Consider the following 12,682-nt stretch of genomic DNA (forward strand, 5'->3'; position numbering starts at 1 on the left):
AATAGTAATAAATAATAATAATGAATCCAACAATGTATTCGGAACTTATGGGGGCAAGCTCCGTGTGTAGAGGCACATGTATAGTATAGATGGTACAGTCGAACCCGCATATATCGAACTAGCAAAAAACAGGGATTAATTCGATATATCGGATAATTCAGTTTCAGTTTCAGTTTATTGGAATTGAGATTACAATGATCGGTACAAAAGGATATGCAGACGAGGGTCCCAAAGTCAGTGACTGCAAACGGGACCCGATATACAACTTTACAACTTTTAATAAAATTATTCCATTTTCTACGCGAATTTCGTTGCATAAGTAGGCTTCACGGCACTGCTTCACGGTAATGTAAAAAAACATGCCTTCACGGCGATGCGCCGGAAGTTTTTTTTTTAATTTTGTATTTTTGCGCGTTTTCTAGTGAACTAATAGCAATGTGGGGATTTGCTGGGTATGGTTATTTTTCTGACATATCACACTGGAGAGAATATGTGAAATAGCACTATTACTAACACTTTGCAAACGTTACGAACCGCGCAATTGGCGCCGCGACGAACTTGGTTGATTTATGTTTCGAGTCTCAGCAAAAAAAAATTTACAAATAACAGCATTAATTTTACTGGAATCATTACATAGCTAAACTACGCGGATGTTCTTTTTAAGTGCGGATCATTTTGGCGGCCCGGGCTCTCCTATGATGTTGTATCTTGTCGTCGCTTGCCGTAACCCAGGCAAAACCACGTATAAAAATAGAAAAAAGAGGAAGGGAGCGAGGAATGCAAAAAGAGAGAAAGAAAAGGAAAAAATAAGAAGTAAAATAGAAAACGCGAGAAAGGGAAATAAATATATAAAGAGAGAGAAAGAACTAAATAGAAATAAAGAGAGAAAAGGACAGAAGAAAACATCAAAAAGAGGAAAAGGAAGAACGAGAGGAAGAAAGAAAGGGAAAATCGAAGAGAAACAAAGAAGGCTGCCCAGCTCCGCAGTTTCTTCAGGCTTGGCGCCACTATAGCGCGAATATGTCATAATTTGCTCTCTTTTTTATATCACGCCTACTATACTTTTTATTTTGGTGATGCTACAAAATTTCCTGTTCGTGATTAATTTGTATTACATGCACTGAAGTAACACCGTTTGTGTTGTAACCGGGTGTGTAGTACGCGCGTGTCGCATTTTGATTAGGCCGATAACAGTTCAAGTGGCACCATACGGGTCTTCAAGAGAACGTGGCGTGTTATACAATTAAGCACGTTAAGCCCGTAGGAATAGCTGTAACACTGTCGCTATTACTCATTGTGTTTCGCTGATGCCTAACATATTCTGTTTTGAAATGGTAAGGTGAGTCATACAAACAGCAGCTCCCTTTGGTGAAAATATCGCGGTTCTCTGTCCACCAGAACCATGTTATTTTTAAAAAGTTGTTAAATGATACCTGCAGCTCATTTTTAAAATTTGTCTGTATGTGTATTTGAAGGTGAAGAGAAATTGTGTAGAGTATCCTGGAACTCTACCTACCTGGCATTATTTATTGTTGTTTGTTTTATGCATGAATTTCCTCTAACAGCAACCAAGAAAAAAACAGTCGCGTTTTTTCCTGTTTTGGCTGATCAGAGTCTGAATTACGCTTACAGAAGCAACGGTTAAGTTTTGATGTACCAACTGGGAAATTACCACAGAATAAAACCTACGCGCATAACTATACACCGTTTTTCAGACACAAAAGATTTTTTAATACAGCCAGTTATAGATATCACATATGAATCGTTCAGCTGTATTGCACCATGTGGCATAATTTTCTTGCGCGATAAATCCAAATACGTAATCGGTTAATTAACAAAACATACTAATTGTGGTTAAAATTAGTTACCTAGGACCGCTCCCACCCTCTCTGTAAATAACATCTGTAAATAAATGTTTTTCAGCAGCAGCAGCAGCGCGTACTTTGCAATTTTCAACTTGTAGCCCTAGAATTCGTGAGGCGTGTTCATGTTCAATAAATATTTGGGATTAGGCTAGTTTTGAAATATTCTTTCCTAAAACAAAAACCAAACTGAAGTTCAGGGGAACATGGAGGCTTGAAGTTACGAAAAAAATGTTGGAGAGAGAAGATCGCTGGAGCCAAACGTTTCTACAAGTGCATTTGTATTCGCCAGAGCAGCAAATGCCTCCCTTAGCAGCGTGTTTATGTACACTTTGCTCACTCTTACACAACCTCGAAAGTAGAGGAGGTGAAAGGGAAGCATATGCTAAAAAAATTCAGTTGCGCTGCAAGGGCGAAGCAATAGATGTGATGGCTACAAAGTAGAATGTCTTACGAAGAAAGGCTTGCAGCTCACGCCTTCGGCAACGACGGGTGCTGCAGCGAGATAAGGACATTTTGGCGGTCTATGGCTTCAAGGGAAATTGTGCCAAACACTTTTGCTCGAAAAAAAATTTTCACGACCGCCCCCTCAAAGTTCATTTGCAAATGTTAAACTGTGCCTAAAGAGAAATCGATAAAAAATCTAGTTTTGTTTGATGAGCTTCGAAACTGGGCTGCGCTACTACAGAAGTTCTGTTTAGCTTGCCTATTCAATGACCCAGCAATTTTTTGTGTTTCACTGCCAGCTACGTATTTTCAAAAACAACAAGTCTTCAAAATTTGCGATTTTGTCTTAAGCTAATATGCACTTTCTATAACCAATGTTAGTATTTAGTATGGTTTGAAAGGAGGTGTATTTTTGTACAAAAATGTTTAGGGTTGAAATTGTCTTCAAATCTACCCGAAAAAGATTGTGAATTCAGTGGAAATATGCGATTTATTGCATATTTGACAGTATTTTTTGTACTGATGCGACCCAAGTTTAAATCTTCCTGATGCAGCTTTTGATAGAAGACTTCATTGCTAATTAATGAAGATAGTCTAATCAAACTATTTTCTTGTTTTAAGAAAAAAAAGTTTGAATGTGGCCCTCCAAACGCACATTCCAATTCTTTTTGTTGCCACTTCACCGCAAAGCACGTGGTCGTCCTTGCTACTGACACCTGGCAATGGTGGCGGCAAGATGCGAGATGTATGTTAGTGGCTCGTGGGTGCTCGATACTGTTGTTGCCTTCGTGTCAGAGTTAAAGTAATGAATTGGAGTTACGATGTGCGCTTGCTTGGCGGGCCCAAAGGAAAGCATGTACGCCGGAGAGCAGCTTACGGAATCGTTGGCGTGTTGGGTTACAGGGCCGTCTGCACAGCTAATCTGCACAAGAAAAAGTGTATACAATATGCGTCTTCCCTTCCGGTATGTGCATACTAGTTGTGCAGGCGGGCCTGTAGCCCAATATGCCAACAATTCCCTAAGCTGCTCTCCGGCGCACATACGTGCCATTGGGCCCGCCAAGCAAGCTCACATCGTAACGCGAATTCATTACTTTAGCCCTGACACCAAATCGACAAGACTTTCGAGCGCCCACAATCCGCTGACATACATCTCGCATCTTGCTGCCGCCTGTGCCGAGTGTCAGCAGCAAGGGCGACCACGTGCTTTGCGGCGAAGTGGCAACAAAAAGAAATGCAGAGTGTGTTCGGAGGGCCAACTTCAAAATTTTCGTTTCCTAAACAAAAAATTATATTATTAGACTATCTTTATTACTTAGCAATGAAGCCTTCTATCAAACGCTGCATCAGGAAGATATTTACTTGGATCGCACCAGTACAAAAAGTACGGTCAAATATGTGACAAATCGCATACTCTGATTTCACGAAATTTTGCGGGTATATTGGGAGGTTATTGTACTCCCAAACATTTTTGCACAGAAATACAACTTGAAAACCATACTAAATACTAAGTTTGGTAAGAAAAGTGCGACTTAGTTTAGGAAAACTCGCCAAGTTTGAAGATTTTTGTTGTTTTTGAAAATACGCAGCTGGTAGTGAGGAGGAGGAGGAGAAATAAACGTATATTGCACGAAACGGTGTCGCGGTGCTAGTCCCGCGTCTGCCCTAGGTGGGAGGTCTCCTCATTCCAGGAACCCTCTAGCCTTCGCTGCCTCTTTGGCCCTGGCGACCAGAGGTCGTTGTTGTGCCAGGTCCTCTGAGGCGAGCTTGGCTGGTAATGAAACATAAAATTTTCGGAACTATTAGATAGTCCAGCTAAACCGAACCTCTGTTGTAACTCAATCCCACTTTCGAAGCTCAACACCCAAAATTACATTTTATATACACTTTCTCTATTCGGTACAGTTTAACAAATGCAAGCGAATTTTCAGGGGTCACCGTGGACGCCAAAATATTTCCGAGCAAACATGTTTCGTAACAATACTCCATGTGATACAGAAAACAGGCATACATTTTATAAGCAAAATCTGCGGTGTGCGAGAACCCCGTCTGGGACACTTGGCATGGAATGACCTACATATATACTTCTTTATATATATATATATATATATATATATATATATATATATATATATATCCGGAACGGCACGGCGATGCCGACGGCAAAATCCCGCCGAAAGTGTGCATATAATTGCAATAAAATGGAAAGGAAAAGAACGGGAGGAGAAGGCTGTGGGGGGATACAGTTTGACGTGATAAAAGGATGGTCCGTGCTTTGACGTAAGGAAGGCACAAAAATATACAAAGGGAGTGCGTACATGCCCAGCTTGTAAAATGACTTTCCTCGCAGACACAGAGGAAGGGGGAAGAATAGTGGTGTGTCATGATTTTGCTGGAGTTGAAGATGACGACGCCAGTGCATTTTGAATACAATGGCGCCACTTTTGGGCAAAGCGTACATAAACAGGCCAAGAAAGGCAGTAACAGCTCCTACGAAGACAAGGCCACCTGAAAAAAATGTTGCCTGCATTGATATCCTTTGTTCAACAATTTCTTCATCCTTCCTGAAGTGTGCGGCGAAATACTTCGCAATTTTATTGCTACTTCTGTGCCTCAAGCGCAAAATCGCATATTCCTTCAAAATTAGCTAAAACTATAGTGAAGCACTCGCGCACTTTTGGCAGCTCATATATCAAATTCAGGCCGCTCTCAAGTTTCATTGCCAGGGAATAGGCTTTGCAAACCTAACGGCTACAATTAGTGACTTGAACACATATCGTAAAGCAAATATCCAAATTTATTTTTAAAACGTTCGTGCAAGTTATGTTCTGAACGTGGAGCTAAAGGACAACTCTTGTTTTGTTAGTCACAGCTGATCTGTGGAAATCCTGCGTGGTCTATAAACAAACACTTTATATCAACGAATTCATTTCCCATATTTTTTACTTACTTGTTTGTCTATTTGTTTGTTTGTTTCCCTAATTATCCTAAAGCCTCTATAGCATTTTGCAAAAGACGGGAATACAAAATCACGGAGTCAAACGCTAATGTATAAATGAATGGCAACGACGCGCAGAGAGTGATATTCGTAATAACAGCAGATTCAACGAAAAGTAAATGTTATGATATCCTAAAAGGGCGCGTATATTACGAACATTTGAAAACAAAGGAATGACCACTGATATGGTACCCTGGAACTGTAGACTCATTCGAGTGCGCTCTAGTAATACCACATAAAGAAAAATTTTGTACGGTGCTATGAAACACACAAAGAATACATAATAATTCTTTTTCGCTGTAGACACAATGCAGAAGCTTCGAATGATGAGTTATCATAGCACAATAGTATTACAGTCATTTCAGTGATCTCTGTTGCAAGTGTTATTATTACACTTGTACTATTAAGCGGTAACGAAATTGAATTTGATTGACTGAAAATAGGGAATGAGAGGCGGAAGTTCACTGGCGGGATATTCACTAACACAGTTTTGGCTACTTCACCCCGGAATGTAAATATATGAAGTACGAGGGATGTTCAGAAAGGTACGAAGTGACACAGTGGGTATAAATGAATGCTTTATTCAAAGTATACACTATAAGCCTGAGCATACATCGTGTTGGACGGTGAGTCTGCGCTGTAAATGTTGCGAATGTCTCGAACAATCTTGACCACACGATATGTCGAATTGCATTGAAGGAGACGATGTAAGCTGCCGAAGTAGTACCGCACTGAACGTATTCTGCACGCAGACGCCCAAAAAGTGTATGCCAGACACCAGGGTCATTGTATAACAACCGGGCTGCGGCATCCCACGTTCCATTTCATTATAATGTGTTTCAGTGCTTTCACAAAAGCGACTGCGTGATGGCTGGGGGTGTCGTCGCGGTCTTTTTTTTATGTTTCAGGTGCATCTATATTAACTTTACAGTAGGCTACAGTACCATTAGAACTCAGGCGCGCTTCACGACATAAGCGGGAACATAGCGATCAGGGCTAAGAACAACAAAGTGCCGTGTAAAAGCCTCCGTAATAGCGTTACTACTTTGGGAATCGGCTCAGCGAAATGTCGTCCTCAGACGTGAAAGGCGGTGAGGAAATCAGTGCGGCAACGATGGCTGACTCTGGATAACAAAAACGAATTTTGAAGGCTGTACTTTTGCTGGCAGCATGCAGATTAAGCGGTTGGATAGCCTGGAACACGTCATAGATGCCAGTTTTTGCCTATAATTTACTTTCCCTGGACAGTACAGCTGTCATGATGGACGTGCACAATGAAGTAAACCAGTGATATCTAAAAGTACTCGACCACTTTCAAAAAGTGCGTTCATTGTCATGTATTATTTGGCGACCCAAGCTTCTAATAAGATGTGTGCTTTTATTTCAATGTGTCATTTTAAGCGTGTATATGTGAGAGTTTATTTCATATTAGCGAAGTGCTTTCGCGAAAGCTTCTGATAGCTTTTCAGCGAAAAAGGCGGCGTTTGTCACTATAAAATGCTACGGTGCCACCACGCCACGTACACGCTTCTTCGAAGCTGAGGGGGGGAAATGGAGCACTTGCGAGTGCACCAAGAGTCTCGTGAGGGGTTAGGGCGCCGGCGCAACGCCATGTCATCACAGCCTTCGCAAGCTGCTCTTATCCACGCGTTCCTTGTCGGTGCAAAGTCGCGCCAGCGCTCAAACTTCGCATCGGTAATCGCAATAGCGAGAACTCACATTCAGAAACTGTATTATTTAATGGGCTAAACTAAAGTCCCTAGAGTTTTCCCTGCTCTAGGGACTTGATGCTAAATCTAGGGACTTTAGGCTAAACCAACGTCTCCGAGTTAGTGGGTCTGCGCGCTTTGATTTAGAATATCATCCTTCTTGGACCACTCCTGCCGCGGTGGTCTAGTCGCTATAGTGCTCGACTGCTGACCCGACGGAAGCGGCATCGAATCCCGGCCGTGGCTGCCACACTTCGATAGAGGCAAAATTCTATATGCCCGTGTGCTTAGATTTAGGTGTACGTTAAGGAACCCTAGCTGGTCGAAATTTTCGGTGCCCTCCACTACGGCGTCTCTCATAATCATGTCGTGGTTTTGGGACGTAAAACGACAACTATATATTACACTACTTGAATCAAAATTTTAACGTCAGCTCTTTTGTCAGGGCGGGTAAGGGAGTTCATATTTTGGTGCAAGTAGCGTGCACACGGCTCAGACCTCCTATCTAGGAGGCATCGCGCGCCACCCATATCGCCCTCTTTAACGTACGCGCTAGGCTCATCTGCTGCACTCGCCTGGTTGCCGCTGTTTGGTCTGTCGTCACGCAGGGCGTCGCTGTCCCAGGACGCTGGCACCGCAATCTCCTGCTTCTTGCTGGCTCGTGCGTGCAATTGGACAGTAAGGGTTTCACATTCACAACTCATACAAAGTGTTCAGATGTCCGGTTTTTTTTTTCTCGGTTCAACACTTTTGGCACTACATCCTGTTAGTTTAACCACTCCAATAAAACCGTCGCCGCCCCTGAGCCCTACACAAGAGAGCATGACTGAAAATACAGCTAGGAATAACGTTTTCAGAAGGGATTCAGACGTTACTTTCAGTGCCTATGGAAGTCCATCACGGTATGAAAAAAAAAAAAGAAAGCAGCGTAATTAAAAAGGAGGCAAAGACCAGCGGGAGTCTTTTGATTGGAAGAACGTGAATACCAACTATAGCTATCTTTGTACATTTCTTAATTTCTGTCAGAAATATTACTCTACGCCATTAGATGTATAGATTCTGCTCATCCAAAAAAAAAAAACACTTCTTCCTGAAAAATTCAAAAAGAAAACTAACTCGAATTTTACGGGCATTTTTAAAACTCTGAATAATGGTAACGAAGGAATGACGCACGTTGTCGTTGTTCCTTTCTTAAAAACAAATTGGTATTGAAAACCATCCGCTGTTGACAGCTGTTTTTCGTCCGCGAACGAAGGTATTGCAACAATTAATAGCTTTGTTTGAGGGACGCTGAGCACAACGCCTACGCACAAATCCGCGATGCGGAAGTTCCTACCTTGCTGGACCACAATTGTTCAAACGTGTCTTTTTTCGCGTTCGTAGGTAAGCATGACAAAGGTAGTGACTCAACAACTGCCCACTTTAACACATGCCCTCTTGAGCTGTCGACCTTATCGGCGTCGAATTATATATCCCGTTTTGTACCTGTCTTTCGCTAAATGTTGGGTGTGGTGGGTACGTGGGGCGTGTCACTGGATGGGGCCTTACAGAGCAGCGTTTACGTTCCCCGAATTCTTAGCAAATTACTACATTGTGAGAGCGGAGTTCTTTAAGCTTTTCGTTGCACCGGCAGTGCGAACAGAAACTATCATTATAATGAGCAGGCACGCGCTGCCTTTGTCCTCTTCTTCCTCTCAGTCCTCTTCTTCATCTTCCGCTTCGCTCCCAAAACACGTGCGCCGATTTCTTCGGCGCGGGATGGAACAATTCTGATGGGTGAGAGAAAGAGTACAAAGAGACAGGAGAGGTTCTTGATGGAAAATGGAAAATAGAAAGGTGGGGGAGTGACACAGTAACTGTCTCTTAGTCGAGGACACCACAACCGCGTCACTTTAGGGGAAGGTGGGTAAAAGGGAAGGAGGAGATAGATGGTGGGAGGGAAGGGAAGGTCACAACAGGTAGAGGGCTGGGGGCAGAAGAAGGGGGAGATCCGTCGTTGTCGTTGCTGGTCAGGCGCTAAGCACGGCCTAGAGGCGGTCTGCGAGTTGCGCGGCATCAATATACTCGAGCACCGCGCGTAGGGCACCGCGAACACGGTCCATGGCTGCGGCTGGGTGCAACACATCGTTCATGGTCGCGCAGGGTAACCCTTGCCTCCTGAAGGCGCGCGCGAGGTGCTCCCGTTGCGGAGCCAGGCGGTACAGGAGATGAGGAGACGCTGGAGTGTTTCTTCCTCACCGCAGTCGCCGCATAGGGGTGAGGGAGCACCGCGAAGGCGGTGCCGGCGCTCGGCGGGCCAGACAGAGCCGGTCCGCAGTGCGAGAAGGGAGCGCTCCTTTCGGTTAAGCATTCCCTCCGGTAGATAACGCGGGGGGCAGCCGGAGGCTACGCGCAACGTTACTAGAACAAACTTTCTAGTAACGTTGGCTACGCGCGCATTAGGGTGGTTGCGAGCGAGCTCTCGCCGGATGTTCTGGCGTGCTGAATCTACGGAGTCCGCGTACGTTGTCAGCGGAACCGCAGGGTCGTGTGCAGTTCTCGGCAGGTCGTCAGCAGCTTCGTTCCCCGCGATTCCAGCGTGTGACGGTATCCATTGAAGAGCCACGTCGCAACCCTGTTCTCGCAGTGCGTGCAGTTTCAGGGCTACACGCTGTGCGAGTGGGGGGGCGCGCTCCTCTTTGGCGAGCTGGCGGAGTGCCGACCGCGAGTCCGTGAAGATCGCGGCGCGATCGATGTGCGCCGATTCACGGATGAGGTCAGCAGCGAGGTGAATTCCTGCCAGCTCCACCGTGGTGGAGGACGCAAGGTAGGCAAGCCGGCATTGGCGCTTCAATGCCAGCTGCGGTGCCGTGCAGGCAGCGGCCGCACAATGGTCCTGGAGCACGGAGCCGTCAGTGAAAAACTGCACTCTTCCTTCCAGGTCATGTTCCTTTCTTGCAGCGGCTTCTTGTGCGATGGCACACGCGGGTGTGTTCCGCTTGGAGCGGACCCCCGGGAGCTCGAACCCGATGGAGTGAGGCACTCGCCGATGTTAGGGAAGCCACGGGGCAATCATTGGAGCGCTGTCCGCGACAATGGCGTCGAATGTGCTGAGTAGCAAGCCAACACGGGAGTCGGGCAGTGCGTGCAACTGAGATATGATGGCTGTTCCATCCAGGACACGGCTGAGGCGTTCCAGGTGGTAGAGCGCGCGCATTTCGCCTGAGCTCCGTCTCTCCTTGGCACTCCTTGCCATTCTTGGGAAGTGGAGGGATGGCGGGGGCTCCTTCAATGGCGGTGGTAGACGATGTTTGCGGCGAGAAAATGGCGGCGGCCGTCTGCTGTGCTGCTGTGCTGCTGTGGTGTTGCCTCGTATTGATGGGGGACGTCGATGGAAGCAGGGAGGTTTGTGCCGTTCTCTGCCTTGCCTGTTTTCGCCCGTGGTGTGCGCCGCGGGAAGGCCGAGGTTTTCGTCGCCCTTCGAGTACGCCTGGGAGTGCTCGGGGCCCCCCCTTGCGCAGGAAGCTGGTGGCGTCTCTCAGTTTCCTCGTGCGACATTTTGCTGTGGTGGTGGTGGCTGAGAGACGAGGTGGGCTGGCCCGTTGTGCATCCTCCTGTCGCACGAGGCCTGCTGCCTTCTTCACAAGAAGGTCGTAGGCCTTGGAGTGGCTGGTGTTGCGGCTCAAGGCAGGGCTGGGCAACGATACTTTTAAATTGTATCGCGATACGATACAAGATACTCAAGCAAGAAGTATTTGAGATACAGATACAAGATACTGCCGCAATAATTGTATTCTATACGATACTTGGCAATTGTATCTTAAGATACTTCGATACATTCGCAAATTTGTTTTATAAATCTATATAATGTAGCAGCAAACGCCTATGTACGAAATCCTATCGGAAAAAACAGGGTTTCCAGTGTTTCCCAGTGCCTTTCAGCGCACTGGGTGGCACTAGAAACGCTGTACAGTGTGTCCCAGTGTACTACAGCGCGCTGGGAGGCACTGGGACAGACTGTACAGCGTAGCCAGTGCCGCCCAGTGCGCTGAAAGAAGCTGGGAATACTGTACCCAGTGGCCCAGTGTCTTACAGCGCACTGGGAGGCACTGGGCACGCTGTACAGTGTCTGCCTGCGCACTGGGAACACTGGCAGCACATTGAAAAAAAAAAAAAAAAACTGGGCGCGCTGGGTGGAATTCGTATAAAATTTGGTATTGAGTCGCGAGAAGTCGAAAGAAAAGCTTATCGAATTGTTTTCAAAATATTGTTCTATTCCGTGTCCTACGCATATCTAGCTTTAGCTTTAGTTAAGCGACGGACGTACGTATACGCTAAAGCAATCTGTCGAGCGCTTTCGCTTTCGCTGAAGTGTGTGATCGAGTGTCGTGAATGTAGTTCATATAACTGCATCGGAAGAACTTATCATTCGCAACACAATATGACATTTGTATTAGTCTGATAATAACGTCAACCTACCTTACCAGTCAATCTTTCCATGTGGGCTCGAACCGCTGAAGCACGCGCCATCGCCGCACGTCACCGGCAACAGTGAACCAATGTAACGCTCAATCTCCGCGTTTTTAGCTTCTGATTTGTGTAATCGAATGATGCAAATATGGCCTCGCTTCAGTCAGGCATGATCGAAACTACATTTGAACGGTTATTAGATTCTTCGTGATTGACTATGCACGTTCTTGACAGCGATCGCGGCGCACGGAGTACAGCTCTAAGCCTAACGGTTGGTTTGGCTAGGGTGAACTACTGCGGCTGTATATTACGCGGAAAGTAAACAAAGAGGACGGAGAATATATTCAAACGGGTGATGAAAACTAAATTGTTCAGTGTGCAGTTCAGATAAACATTGTTTTCTACATAGGTATGACTAACTGCTTAGCGAGTCGTTGCGATCGCCGCAACACATCTGCGGTTACGCTAGCATTTTTGCGGCAAAACGTGCCAGATAGACGTTCTGATACTAGGCAGCACATAACAAACAAATTAACTATCTTCTGTTAGGCTCTCGCGAGCACGAACAGACTGAAATCTGCGTTTCTGAACGAGACAATGAAAATACTGGCTACCGGAAGTAGTTGCAACATGAAGAAATAAGAGTTTGACTGACGTCTTTCAGCTGTGGCGTAGCGGTAACGTGTCCGACTCGGGATGCACGGCGCGTCGAGGTGGTGGGTTCGACTCCCGCTTGCTCGGCATTTTTTTTTGGGGGGGGGGGGTGTTTTTTTTTGTCGCAGCGCTCGTGTTTCAGCCCTAATTACGATCTGGGCATGACCAGAGTTTTTTAAAACAATTCAAAAGACCGATTTCGGCCAGTAACGGGTGTCCCAGTGTGCAGCGCGCCAGCGTCCAGCGTGCCGCGCTGCACACCAGCGTCCAGCGTCCCAGTATCCAGCGCCACACTGGTTCAATAATCATGTATGGCACTGGGACAGTGACACTGGGTTTTCCAATAGGGAAGTGTCTGCTTGGAAATTTCTTAACTGTGGACAATTTTTTTTAATTTATTTATTTACATCATACTGTGGGCGAAATGGCCAAAGCAGGAAGGGCAAGGTATAACATAAGAAATATACGTGCAAGGCACAATTGAAAATCTGAAACGAAGGAAAGCAAACAAACAAACAGCTCTAAAATGAAAATGTTCTTTAGGAAATAATGAGAATATAATT

The sequence above is a fragment of the Rhipicephalus sanguineus genome, chromosome 2 (genome assembly GCF_013339695.2).
Source record: "Rhipicephalus sanguineus isolate Rsan-2018 chromosome 2, BIME_Rsan_1.4, whole genome shotgun sequence".
In the NCBI taxonomy this organism is placed as follows: Eukaryota; Metazoa; Arthropoda; class Arachnida; order Ixodida; family Ixodidae; genus Rhipicephalus; species Rhipicephalus sanguineus.